This window comes from Trichosurus vulpecula, chromosome 6 (genome assembly GCF_011100635.1).
Source record: "Trichosurus vulpecula isolate mTriVul1 chromosome 6, mTriVul1.pri, whole genome shotgun sequence".
Taxonomy (NCBI): domain Eukaryota; kingdom Metazoa; phylum Chordata; class Mammalia; order Diprotodontia; family Phalangeridae; genus Trichosurus; species Trichosurus vulpecula.
Genome location: NC_050578.1, coordinates 13,443,754 through 13,457,614, shown reverse-complemented (window position 1 = coordinate 13,457,614; position 13,861 = coordinate 13,443,754). Strand labels below are relative to the sequence as shown.

Here is a 13,861-nt window from a genome sequence, read left to right as displayed (position 1 = left end):
ATAAAAAGAGAGAACAGAGCTACTTGCTGAGGCTCTCACTCTTGGAGGAGTGTTGGCGTGGGACTCTGGGCAGCTGCTGTAAGAGCCTCCCGGCTCATCAACCCAGTTGCTTTCTGGGTTGTATTGTATTTGGTCTGTTTATAATGTACGTTTGTAATTGTTTGCTCTGAAGTTCAGGGTGCTGGCTTTTCCCCCTGAACTAAGTGAATGATATTTGTATGCTGGATTGAAATAAGATTGTTAACACCCCAATGCCGCTTCCCTTAGTAAAGCAGATCAAAAGAACCCGTGCTGGCAGCGTTCTTGTTGTTGGGCTTGTGTTGGTCTTTTACTCCCACAGCAGCTGCTAGCCTAATTGTTGCAACACAAGGGCTACATAGCTAATAAATACCAGGGAGGATTCCAATTCCAGTCCTTCTGTCTCTAAGTCCAGCACTTTATCCATCGTGGTTCCCATTTGTTGCAACGTGTCCCAATCTGTTTTAACATCAAGTCTCTTTTCCTCTTTCTTCAAGCTCTTTTAAAAGCCATTATTGTGTATATGAGTGGTTATTTTATTTTATTGTATCTTAGTGGGGAGGGTGTGCCTAGCAAGCAGTCAGTCTTTTAAGATGGAATTTTGAAATAGCATAATTTTTTAATTTCACTTGATCTTTTAAATTTTTTTTTTAAAAAAAACTTTTAATTGCATGTATATACTACCAGTGGAGACTGAGCTCATATAGGTTCTGGGGAGCTGACTGCTAAATTTTCAGTGTGAGCATTTACAGCTCGGAAATCAGCAAATGCTACAAAACACAAAACAGGGCTTGATGTATTGTTTTGTTGACTGCCTACACTTAAAGCTATAGGAAAATATTAATAATGAAGATTAAACTTAAAAAGTGTGTCATACAGCATTTTCCTCCAGGGAAAAATGGTTCTTAAATATTTACTAGAACTGTCCCAGTTAATACCCATGTCATAAAAGATAAGAGTTCAGCATCTGATGAGACAAAGATTGTAAGAAAACCATTGGGTTTTCTGATAACTTAGCAAGAAGAACAAACTTCCTAATGTACAATCTCTTTTCCCCAGGAAAAAAGAAAGAGAACGGGGAAAGGAAGGACTCGGAAAAAAATCTCTGTTAACAATTCTGTTTGATGACAAAAAATTTTAGTGAAACTGCTTCCTCCTTCTCCCGCAATTCATAAGAAATAAGGTTTCTGAAGTTCAAATTTGTCTTGAAAAGCATTATTCTAAGAAGCAAACACAATACTGTTCTCTAAGACAGTGTGTTTTCCAACAAAGCTTTTGAAGTTCTTCTACGGGGAATAAAAGTGAAGTTTCCCAGGGGTCCTGGGGGTCCCAGCTGTGAAGTTCTAAACAGCTTCTCTGTGAGCAGTAGCAACACATGTCTTTAGGCATTTTCTCTGCCCTTACACTTTCCCTACCTTTTTATTTGCTCTCCGGTCTATTCCTTTATTTCCTCATCAATTTTCCATAGGTCCCTTTCTTCAATTATTAACCCCACTTCCTCTCTCTCTCCTTATTATCGTCTGTTCTGCCCAAGAAACAAAGGAAAGAAATGATAAGGATTCTATCCCAGTTTAGAAATGGAAAGTCACCATCTAGTCCAATTCCCTTACTACAGATATGAAAACTTGGATTCCTCAAGGGGAAGTGATTTAGGCAAGGTCACACACTGGTGTGAGGTGTCTAACTCTAAATTCCAGGCACTTTCCAGTACGCCATACTGACTTCCCTATCAAAACAAAAGTCCACAACTCTTTTTTCCTAAGTGGATGGATAATGCGAGGGCTCACCACTCAAATGACCTCAGAAGTGCAATAAAAGGGAAAAATGTATTAAAGACAGTCATAAGACCTCCATCACTTACTAGCCATGTGATCACAGGCCAGTTAATCTCTTAATTTCTTCACCTGTAAGATGGGGACAATGATACTTGCACTTCCTACTTTGCAGAGTGGTTGAGAGGTGTTGCGTAACTCTCAGGTTCCCTTCCATCTCAAACCCCATGGGATTGACAAAGTTCACAAAAGAAGAAAATAGCAATTGTCGGAGGGGTAGACAGGAATACTGATGCAATGTTGATGGAACTGTAAATTGGTTCAACCATTCTGGAGACATATTTGAAATTATGCCCAAAATATCATTAAACAGTACATATCCTTAGACCTGGGAGTACTACATATGCCAAAGACGTCAAAGACAGAGGCCCAGAACTCAGGTACAATAATATTTACAGAGGCAGTTTTTATTGTAGCCAAGAAATGGAAACAAAATAGATGTCTATGAAATGAGAAACAACTGAATAAATTTGAAGTATATGAGTGTAATGGAATATTATTGCACAAATAAAAAATGAAGAATATAATGGGTTCAGAAAAACATGGAAAGACATGAATTAATGCAGAATGGAAGGAATAAAACCAAGGGAACAATTTACATGTTGACCACCATAATAACATGAAGGAAAATAACTTTGAAAGACCTCAACTCCTCATTTCATCCTTTGGGGGTATGCTTTACACAAGAGCTACTTTATCATGCATTTGGACATTGTTCACAAACTTCGAAGAATGACCTGTGAACTAGATCCCTAAAACGGCAGTAGGATCAAAGCAGTGAACAACTCGGACTTAAAAAGACAGATGATGAAACAAAACTCTGGAAACAAAGGTTCTACTTCATCTTCTTTTAGAAATATTAAGAAAGCATTTTAAAATTACCCTAATCTGAAGCCTTTGGAATATACTGAAAGAGAAATTTTGTCAGTCTTTCTTTAACTGGGTATGTAGGTGGTGGTGCAGTGGAGAGGGCTCCAAGCCTGGAATTAGGAAAACCTGAATTCTTCTGCTTCTCTTCATTCCCTCTGCTTTCATCCAATCTGTACCTAATTTACACCTTTGGTTGACCGATTCAATAGAAGTATCTAGGAATAATTCCCACTCTGTTTACACCTTTGATTAAAATATTCTTTAGAAGATGTTTCTCACCTGACAAAAGGTAGAAAAGCATATTTGTGTTTGCACTAATTAGGGCTCAGGAGTACAGGACACCCTCTGACCAAAACCAATCAATTTCATGGTTGACTAGGGATCTTAATTTCCTAAAACTAAGAGACTTAGCCTCTTGCCTGCAGTGACCAGATTAAAATAGGAAACTGTCTTTGTTTAATCCAATTAGGAGAGCTAAAGACAGATATCTCTTTGTTCACCTTGGACCAGACTGAAAGAGGAATGCTCAGTGGGAGTACTTAAGAGGAAGAGGAGGCTTCCAAAAGATATTTTCTCCAAGGAGGCACCTGCATTAACATTATTACTACTTTGTTTTAAACTATGTAACCTCCTTCTACTTTGTTGAAGAACTATCTTTTGTTTAAAGATTACTATAAAATACAAGTGGAAATGCTTGGGTCAGAGGGAATTCTAATTATGTAGAAGGCACTCTTCAAACATAAGTGTTAGATATTAATAAACTACCTATAATAATATTAACAATAGCATATATATATAGCACTTTAAGATTTACAAAGCAATTTATATATGACTGGCTAAAATTCAGAGTACAGAGCTTTTCTTCCAAAAATCCTTTCTTGTTTTATGTGTATGGAAATGTTTTTTGTTAATAACTTATGTTTGCAATAAAAGAGAAAAAGTGCCACAAAATATACATTGTTATTAATAATAATACTAATATTATTCAAGCCAACCTTGTAACTAAAACTTATTGTAATAAATATCAATTACCATATCAAGAAATGACATTGGTTGGAAAACCCTCCTGTTCTTTTCCTTGGTTATATATGCTATCACAGTGATGCATAGTTTATTGACCACAGGCTACCAAATGGTCCCACTGCCATTCTGGGAATCTGGTTTGCAGGTCATTATTCAATGTGCCTGAACACTGTCTAAATGCATGGTGAAGCGGCTCTTGTATACAGTATACCCCCAAAGACAAAATAAAGAGTTGCATGGAAATTGTATACTTCTATAATTCAGTCATCCTACATGAAAAAAGGATTTGTTTCATATGCTTAGATAGCAAGAGTCTCTGATTAGTTAATAGAATGCATACTTCTCCTCAAAGTTAAAGAAGGCCCATTCAAGTCCAGACATCTTGATTCACTTTTCAAAATCCTACCTCCTAATTAGAGGAAAAAACATCCACTATCATAAACTTTAAATTAACTGAATTATGAGTAAAGCATACTTTGCTGTTTGCCTTTAAAAGCTGTCTGCGATTAGAATCTGTATCAGGCGTAGTGATTCTCAGACTATCTATTAAACTCACTTGAATAGATTAGCTTTATTTGGAAACCTAAGTAATATGAGCAATATAACCAGAGCTTTGGAAAGAGGACCAGAGATTCAGTTTGAATCCTGGCACTGCTTCTTAACACCTTTACTTCTGTGGCCCTTAGTTTCCTCGTCTGCAAAATGGAGTTAAGATTAGATGACCTCTCTCTAAGGTCCCTTTCTAGCTGTGAATCTGTAAGCTCACAGACATCTTGCACCACTTCTACTGTCACTCTCCACATATTCAGAGTTTGTTCTCTTTAAGAGAATGCCAGTTAGAAATTATTTGCTCACAGAACTTAATTTGGTATATTAGTACTACAAGGATGAAATTTTAATTTTTTTGAGCTGCCTTGAAAGGGATGACAATATTTCCAAAGAGATATTGAGCCATAAAACTAACACAGTGGGTGAACTTGATTCCCAAAATTTCATCTTGTTGGAAATTGAAAAGGAAACATGCATACTGATGCAGCCCTGGAAGTCCTTTCTCATCCCATAACTCCACTGTGTGACTTTGTGAGAGTCACTTAACCAGCTTCCTCCGTAAAATGAGCAAGCAAACCTGACACCTAAGTTACAGGGCTATTAGAGAGGATCAAATAAGATGATAGACACAAAAGTGCTTTGACAAAGTACAAAATGCTGCACCAATATTAGATGTTAAGGAAAAGGGCTCTGAGTCTTTCAAGGAGGGTATGCAATTTAATTAAAATTCTAGCCAAAATCACTCCCCACAAGTTCTTAAATGTCCTACTAAAACAGTAAAAAATAAAACAATAATAAAATAAAAAAAATGAGATGGGTTCAGATTTATTTGAGTGTTGTTTATATCCTTTCAAGAAGGAATAAAAACCTATGTGCTGACATATCTTAAATGACCCAGGCAGGAATAAAATATGCCTCTCCAAACAGCAGCTGCCTGAGTCTAAACACCAATTGCTGTACATAGAATGGGCGGAGTTGTGAAGTTTCTAGGAAAACTTTTCATCTTCAAAGGACTATACAGACATCAATGGATTCATCCTCACGGAGAGGTAAGCACAACTAACCTAACTCTTTGCAGATGTGAAGGAGGCCAAGAGTTTCCTTTGGCAGCTCGCTCACATCAGCGAGTCATCTGAATCAAAGCTGGATTTCAAAAGCAGGCATTCTGGGACTCTGATCCTATGCTAAAACCATCTTTTGTCTCTTCCTTTCAACTTCTTAAAAAAGAATTGTCAATAAAGACATCTACAGGAGTCTATTCTTTAGAGCCCTACTGCAGGGCTTCTCTGCAGCAGAAAGGATGCTGGACTGGGAGTCAGAGGATCAGGGTTTGAATCAAAACTCCACTAAGTAACTGCATGGCCTCTAGAAGCCTGTTTCCTCATGTGTAACCCACGGGGACCAGATGACAGCACCGTTACAGTCCTTTCCAGCCCAAGGTGTATGATCATGTGATCCTAAAAAGTTTTTAGGCTTGCTGAGTGTTCCCAATCCATCATCTCACTTGATTTTCACAACCATCCCATGAAATAGGTACCTCAAGTACTGTACTATTATTCCCATCTTTTCAGACGAGCAAACAGGCTCAGTGTCTTGTCCATGGCGCAGAGCCAGTGTTAGAGACGAGACTCGAATCGAGGTTCAAGAAAGGCTTGATTACAAATTTAGCCCTCTTTAGGGCACTGGGTCAAGTGCCTACCATATCTCTTCTCTCTCTCCTCTAAACTTTCTTTCTTAGATGTAGCCATATTACTGCTCTGCTCAAAAATGCTCAGTGGTTTCCTATGCACTACCAAGTAAGCCGAAATTCCTATTCCTAGCTTCCAAGAGTCTCCAAAATCAGGCACCCCTCTACCTTTTCCAGCCTCATCTAGCATTTCTCCCTTCTGCACATTATATTTCAACCAGACTAGGCTGCTCTCTTTACCTCCCCAATGTGAACTGTTTTCTGACATCCCTACGCATTAGCCCACATTGTTTCTCATGCCTGGAATATTCTACCCTCTTCACCTGTTTAAGACTTAGCCATCAGTAGTGCCATTATTATGTCTGCTTCCCAAGGTGATCAGGAAAAAAGGAACACCTATATGTTCTAAAATATTCATAGCAGCTCTCTTTGTGGTGGCAATGAACTGGAAATTGAAGGAATGTCCAACAATTGAGGAACAGCTGAACAAGCTGTGGTATATAATCGTGATGGAATACTTCTGTGCTACAAGAAATGACGAGCACTTTGATTTTAGAAGAACATGGAAAGATCTGCATGAAATAGTGAAAAGTGAAGGGAACAGAACCAAGAGAACGTTGTATTAGTAACAGCAATACTGTTTAAAGAGTAACTGTGAACAACCAAGTTATCCTGGAGTACTATCAATATTCAAATCAACTATAAAGGACATATGAAAGAAGATGCTATCCACCTCCAGAGAAAGAACTGATAAACAGAAATACACATAGTACGGTTTTACATATATTTATAAATCTGCATTAAATGGTGGCCTTCTCTAGTACAGGGTGGGGAGACAGTTCAGAACTCAAAATGTAACCAAAAAAAAAAAAGACAGCCATACTTTTAAGTCCAACTTAAATGCTACTTATTCCATAAATTCTTCCCTGACTCCCTTATACTGATAAGTCACCTCCCCACCTTGGATTTCACATAATACTTTGTTTTATAACTCCCGAATGCATTTAGCATATAACCTTGTGTTACTACCCACTTGTGTTGGTATCTGATTTTCATCTTTTCCCCACTGGAACCTTGAACTATCCCTGGTTCTCCCAGCTCTGATGGGTGAGCTTTCACCTAATTTTGCCTCCATGTCACCGCCTGCTTAACTCCTTACCATGTCCCCATGCAGATACTCTCCCCTTCCCTGCTTTCCTACATCCCCTTTTGTGCTGTCTTCCCTCTTAAGAAAGTAAGTTCCATGAGATCAGGGGCATCTTACTTATTCCCAGAGTTTAGCACAGTTACTAAGCACTTAATCAATATTCTTTCCTCTTCTCTGTCTCCTTCTCCCTCCCTCTCTTCCTCCCTCTCTCCCTCTCTCTCCTTAATTAACTCTAGTATTCAACACATACTAGCTGACTCTGGGCAAGTCACTTAACCCCTATAGACCTGTTTCCTTACCTGTAAAATAAGGTAATAACACCACTTGCCTCCCAGGATTGTTGTGAGGATAAAATAAGAGAATATTTGTAAAGTGCTTTGCACACCTTAAGTGCTACATAAGTGCTAGCTATTATTATTTACTAAGCTTTTGAGGGTGTCTGGTCCAAGCTCTGTACTATTCTTAGCATACAGTAATCCTTTAGTATGTTTGTTATAATGTACTGTAGCATATGATTCCTGTGAATAAGCCGCAAAACTCATTTGAGTCACCTGCAAATCTGGTTAGATAAGGAACAATCATTTTAGAACGGCTTTTTTTAACCCAGAAGCAACCAACTTTATTTTATTATGCTTTTCAGAATGCAGGAAAATATAGAAAACATGTAAAATGCAACAGCTGCCATTCTAGGATAGCCAAAAGAATAACTCATTATTAAAAACAAAACACCCTCCCCCTCCCAAATTCCATAAAAATGCGAGAAACTCCTTTCTAAAGAGGCTAAGTGAATGATCCTCACAGTTTACATAATACTGCGTTCAGTAGCAGGCACGAGGCTGGGCCTTTATGTGGGGTGATTTTTAAATTCAAAGATTTTCCTCAAAATTTTTGCAATTATTAGTCAGTCACAATGATTAAAAGGCTAACATTCCTTTTGGAAGCCAAAGACTAATGTCCTACTCACTGAGTGAGAACTTTCCAACAAAGGCGTTCTAAACTAAAATGTCAAGCCCTGTGCCAGGCCCTCGTGCCTTCCTTGCCCAAGGGCACTTGCCTAAATTTGGAACCTTTGTTCTCCCCTCCACTCCCACTCCCAGCCTTTCCCACCTGAAGCCAAACTGCTCTTGCTGTGACTTCAGGTAGGGAACCTCCCAAGGGACAGGCTACCCTGCCCATCCCAGGGAAGCATCCCAAGTAATAGAACAAAGGAAGAAAGCCTGGCTGGGATGTGGAATGAGGAAGGTTGGGGTCAGTGATCAACATGGTACGGAATCATGCTGAGATGCTAACAGTCAATCTCTAAGCCCCTGGTATTGACCAGCATCTGTTAATGACCACAAGAAGCACACCTGCTGAATTCCATCCCAATGTTAAAAGGTTCTTCTCTTTAGGGCATTGGGTAAGGCCTGCACCTGGACATTGGGAGCCCGCCACACGTCATCCAAGAGGCCAAAGCTTGCTTTCATTTTGGCCCAAGATATGCAACAATCCCATTTCCCTTAATCCCACTGAAAGAGGAGAAATTGTTGTGGGGAGGGTTCCTCTGAGACAAGAGCCTTTACAACTTCCTGTCTCAACACCCTAACAACTGTACAAAGTGGTGCCATCTCAGAGAGGCAGCAGCTGACAAAGTTATCAGAAAGGAGATCAGGGTTCACCCTCAGGCAGGTGATTTCAGACCTGAAGCAACAACTCAGAATCCTTAAGTATCCAATGAAGGTCCACCCTTTATCTATATGAATTTTGGGAGCACTTGGAGCAGAAAGTAATCCCAAGTGGTCCATGTGAGGGCTGCCTTGGCCTTCTCACCGCTCTGGTCCACCTCCAGAGCCTCCTTCAATGCACAGAAAACCACTTTCTTTTTGACCACTGTCATTTCTATGGCTTCCAACTTTGCCTTCTTAGTCCGGTCCACCTTCCACTCCTGGGCTGACTTGAGGAGCTTTGGTTTTCTACTTCACAAACTCATGCTCTCCCATATTAGCAAACATGTATCCGTGGTAGCCCAAAGCATCCCCAGTTAAGAACTTGTTGCTATTTTTTATATAGATCTGGTCAGTTTTAACTAAGACATCCTTGGAACAGCAGGTCAGACATACAGCATCAAAATGTGTGAAGGAAGTCTCAGACTTGTTTTCTATAATCTCTGTGTCCACCTTCACGTCCACCATGGGATTAAGGTTCTGTGCCCGTTCCAAAAAGGCTTCTGCCCGGTTCTGGCCAGAGGATAAACTAGATCGTTCTATAATCTCAACCAATTCCCTCTCAAAAGCAATAACCCACAAATTCGTTTAGAAAATTTCTAACAGAGGAACCACACTTTGAATCTAACAATGATTGTTTGCATCCTTTGCTTTATCTGAATAGATCCTTGACACAAACTTTGGCTACATCCCTATTTCACTTGTGTTGGAATTAGCTACAGCTTGGGAGATCAGATGTAGAATTAGAATCACTGAATGGTTTCTTAAAGGTGGTGTGTGTGTGTGTGTGTGTGTGTGTGTGTGTGTGTGTGTGTGTGTAACTATGGAAACGTCATATTATGATCAAGCCTATCCTTTCCTGGAGACACCACCAATGTCCAGCTGAGAGAATCCATCATCCTTTTCTCCATCCTGGGAATGAACGTAAGATGCACTGCAGAGCTAACTCTTCCAACGCAAGTTTTATTTTATCATGTTTTAGTGAGCACTAGGGGCAATATTTATTCTTTCCCAAATCGTCATGATGCAAGGAGCAATGTTCAAACTAAGAAGGGACAAAGAAATTGAAGTAGTGAAGTCTGAATGGCTGCCTGTGGACTACAAGCACAAAACTTCCTTCAACAGCACTCATTTCCTACACCCAGAACCACAGCTACTAGAAACATGTGGAAAACATAGCAAAGGTCTCTCTCACACACAGACACATAAGAATATTAAGAAATTGTTATACTATCTTGTAAGTTAGGCATTAAGACTGGAACCCGTGATTTCTTTGGTATGGAACAGTGGTGTCAAACTTGAACAGAAGCGGGGGCCATTTCATCCCCCACATACCGGGATCCTTATCTGCCATATGTTGACTTAGAGACCACTTGCTAACATTATCTATGTCCTATTATATTTTTACTTACTGCGTTAGATATTTCTCAATTACACTTGAATCTGACTTGGGCCATACTAGGGAGTGTTGTGCACTTTGGGCTGCATTTTTGACGCCTCTGGTATAAAGACCTCCTGGATGAGGAAACTTCATCTACAATGTTGTCTAGCCCAGAGGCTCCAAATATAGGGCCAGGAGGCACTGTTACTGCTTGCAACACTCCTGAGAACAGCCTGAATCAGATTAATATGTGGTTTGCTAAGTCAATATGTGCCCCACAGGGCTCCTTTGGTATGGTTTAGTGGACCTTGTTTCTAAGTGAATTTGATAACACCAGTCTAGAGAGCACTTGTCTAGGGTCACATAGCCAGTAATAATCAGAAACCAAATCTGAACCCAGGTCTCCCTAGCTCTCTGTTCCACTAAGTTATTCTGCCTCTGGATAGCATCACATTGTCCATAATAATGATTTTTTTAAAAAAATCAATTTTAGAAGGAAAAAAAATTACTGAGGGAATCTTTTTGTGAAGAAAAATCTATTCAGGCCTTTAAAATTCAGTAGGGTTTTAATAAGTCCTATTTTCTCTGTACTAGAAATGTCTATTTCAGTTACAAGTGAAATGGCTTCCTTTCTACATATGATATCTATGCTAAGGTCTGGGGATGAACCATATCCCACGATCAATCTTTATTATCTTTCTGGACTTGTTAGGGAATCTCAGACAAGCCCATCTAATGACATGTGGTATTAGAATTTAAGAGAAATCTGTCTTCCCACTCTGTCCCCAGAAGCCAGGGAGAGATTTAATGAAGCAATTCAGTCAGAGAATTTAAGGCTATTATGAAATTTAATCAGGGAAATTTCTGGAGCCTGATGGATCTAGGATGGTATTTTATAGACTATCAGAGGTACCCTTGGCACTTTTCCTTTTAAAGGGAGAGTCCTAGGATAATAGAAGCAACCTTTTTTCAGTGAGGCTTTAAGAACTGAAGGCAGACCCAAATCTGAAGATGCTATCATAGATTCTCAATAGAACTCATTGCTATTAGCAATAAGAGAGGAAAAAGAAATTGAAGGAATTACAATAGGCAATGCAGAAACTAAGCTATCACTCTTTGCAGATGATAAGACGATAAACTTAGAGAATCCTAGGGAATCAATTAAAACACTACTTCAAATAATTAGCAACTTTAGCAAAGTTGCAGGATATAAAATAAGCTCACATAAATCATTGGCATTTCTATATATTACTAACAAAGCCTAATAGCAAGAGATAGAAAGAGAAATTCCATTTAAGGTTACTGTAGACAGAAAATATTTGGGAATCTACCTACCAAGACAAACCCAGGAACTATATGAACACAATTACAAAACACTTTTCACACAAATAAAGTCAGATCTAAATAACTGAAAAAATATCAGTTGCTCATGGGTAAGCTGTACTAACATAATAAAAATGACAATTCTACCTAAATTAATTTACTTATTCAGCGCCATACCAATGAAACTACCAAAAATTATTTTATAGAGCAAGAAAAAACAATAACAAAATTCATCTGGAAGAACAAAAAGTCCAGAATATCAAGGGAATTAATGAAAAGAAATGGAAGAGAAGGTGGCCTAGCTGTACCAGATCTAAAACTATATTATAACACAGCAATCATCAAAACTCCTTGGTATTGGCTAAGCAATAGAGTGGTGGATCAGTGGAATAGGTTAGGTACAGAAGACACAGTAGTCAGTGACAATAGTAACCTACTCTTTCCTAAACCCAAAGACTCCAGGTTCTGGGACAAGAACTCATTATTTTACAAAAACTTCTGGGAAAACTTGATAAGAATATTGTAGAAATTAGGCATAGACCAACATCTTACAACATATACCAAGATAAGGTCAAAATGGGTATGCAAAATGGATAATTTTGACTACATTAAATTGAAAAGTTTTTGCACAAAGCCAATGCAACCAAGATTAGAAGGGAAGCAGAAAGATGGGAAACAATTTTTACAACCAGCATTTCTGATAAAAACCTCATTTCTAAGATATATAGAGAACTGAGTGAAATTTCTAAGAATACAACTAAGGAATGGTCAAAGGATATGAACAAGCAGTTTTCAGATAAAGAAATTGAAGCTATCTGTAATCATATAAAAATGCTCCAAATCACTATTGATTAGAGCAATGCAAATTAAAACAACTCTAAGGTACCACATCACACCTACCAGATTGTGTAACACGGTAAAACAGGAAAATTATAAATGTTGGAGACGTGGGAAAATTGGAACACTAATGCATTGTTGGTGGAGTTGTGAACTGATCCAACCATTCTGGAGAGCAATTTGGAACTATGCCCAAAGGACTATAAAACTGTGCATACCCTTTGACCCTGCAATACCCTTTCTAAGTCTGTATCCCAAAAAGATCATAAAAGAGGAAAAAGGACCTACATGTATAAAAATATTTATAGCAGCTTTTTTTGTGGTGGCCAAGAATTGGAAATTGAAGGGATGCCCATCAGCTGGGAAATGACTGGACACGTTGTGGTATATGAATGTAATGGAATTCTATTGTTCCTAAAAAATGATGAACAGGTAGATTTCAGAAAAACCTGGAAAGACTTACATGGACTGATGCTGAGTGAAGTGAGCAGGACCAGAAGAACACTCTACACAGTAACAGCAATATTGTATGATAACCAGCTTTGATAGACTTAGCTCTTCTCAGCAAGACAATGATCTAAGACAATTTGAAAAGACTCATGATGAAAAATGCTATCCACATTGAGATAAAGAACTATGGAGTCTGAATGCAGGAAGAAGCATACTATTTTCTCTCTCTCTCTCTTTTTCTTGTAATTTTTCCCTTTGTTTCCGATTCTTCTTTGAAAGATGACTGAGGTGGAAATATGTTTAATGATTGTACATTTATAGTCTATGTCAGATTACATGCTGTCTCAGAGAGGGAAGAAAGGAGGGAGGGAGAAAATTTAGAACTCAAAATCTTACAACAGTGAATAATGAAAACTAAAAATAAATAAACAAATGAAAAAAAGAAAAATACAGCTAGATATTCTTGCTATGCTTAGTCCTGGTGAAAGTTGGACTATTGGGTGTTTTTTTTCTGTTATTCTTGTTTTAGTTTAAATTGTGCAACTAATAATCAGAGTGCTCCCTGGGGTACTGAAGGTTGGGTGACTTGTCCATGGTCACAAAACCAGCATCTATGTCAGAGGCAGGCACTGATGTATCCAACTCCAAGGCTTACTCTCTATCCAATAAACCGTATTACTTCTTGTACCATAGACAGATGTATTCAGGTTGGTCTTCACTATGTGTTATAGATCCTACATGGTAGATAAGGGTCTAAAGGCTGAGGGATGAATATTAATTACAAATCAACCACTTCTTTATTTAGTTATCATTCACATAATGAAAAATGGAGTTATACAGAAGTCTCTGGTGCTGCTACTAGACTCTGTGGGGGAATTCACAACTATTTTACAATGCCACGTGTGGGGAAAATCCCAGTTTGAAATTACATCTACGTGACTTACTCATTTTTGTAGAAGACTATTAGACTGAAATAGAGTCTGTGCGTGACCCTTTCTGACTGACTGTATGCTCTGATACAGAAATCTGAAACAACTGGAG

General features: G+C 38.6%; 1 protein-coding gene and 1 pseudogene across 2 annotated transcripts in view; both read right to left on the bottom strand.

Annotated features, from left to right (window-relative positions):
- GALNT7 (polypeptide N-acetylgalactosaminyltransferase 7) overlaps nt 1–13,861 on the bottom strand; it is a 210,518-nt gene that overhangs the window by 126,820 nt on the left and 69,837 nt on the right. The window lies entirely within an intron of this gene.
- LOC118853218 overlaps nt 8,589–13,861 on the bottom strand; it is a 30,102-nt pseudogene continuing 24,829 nt past the window's right edge.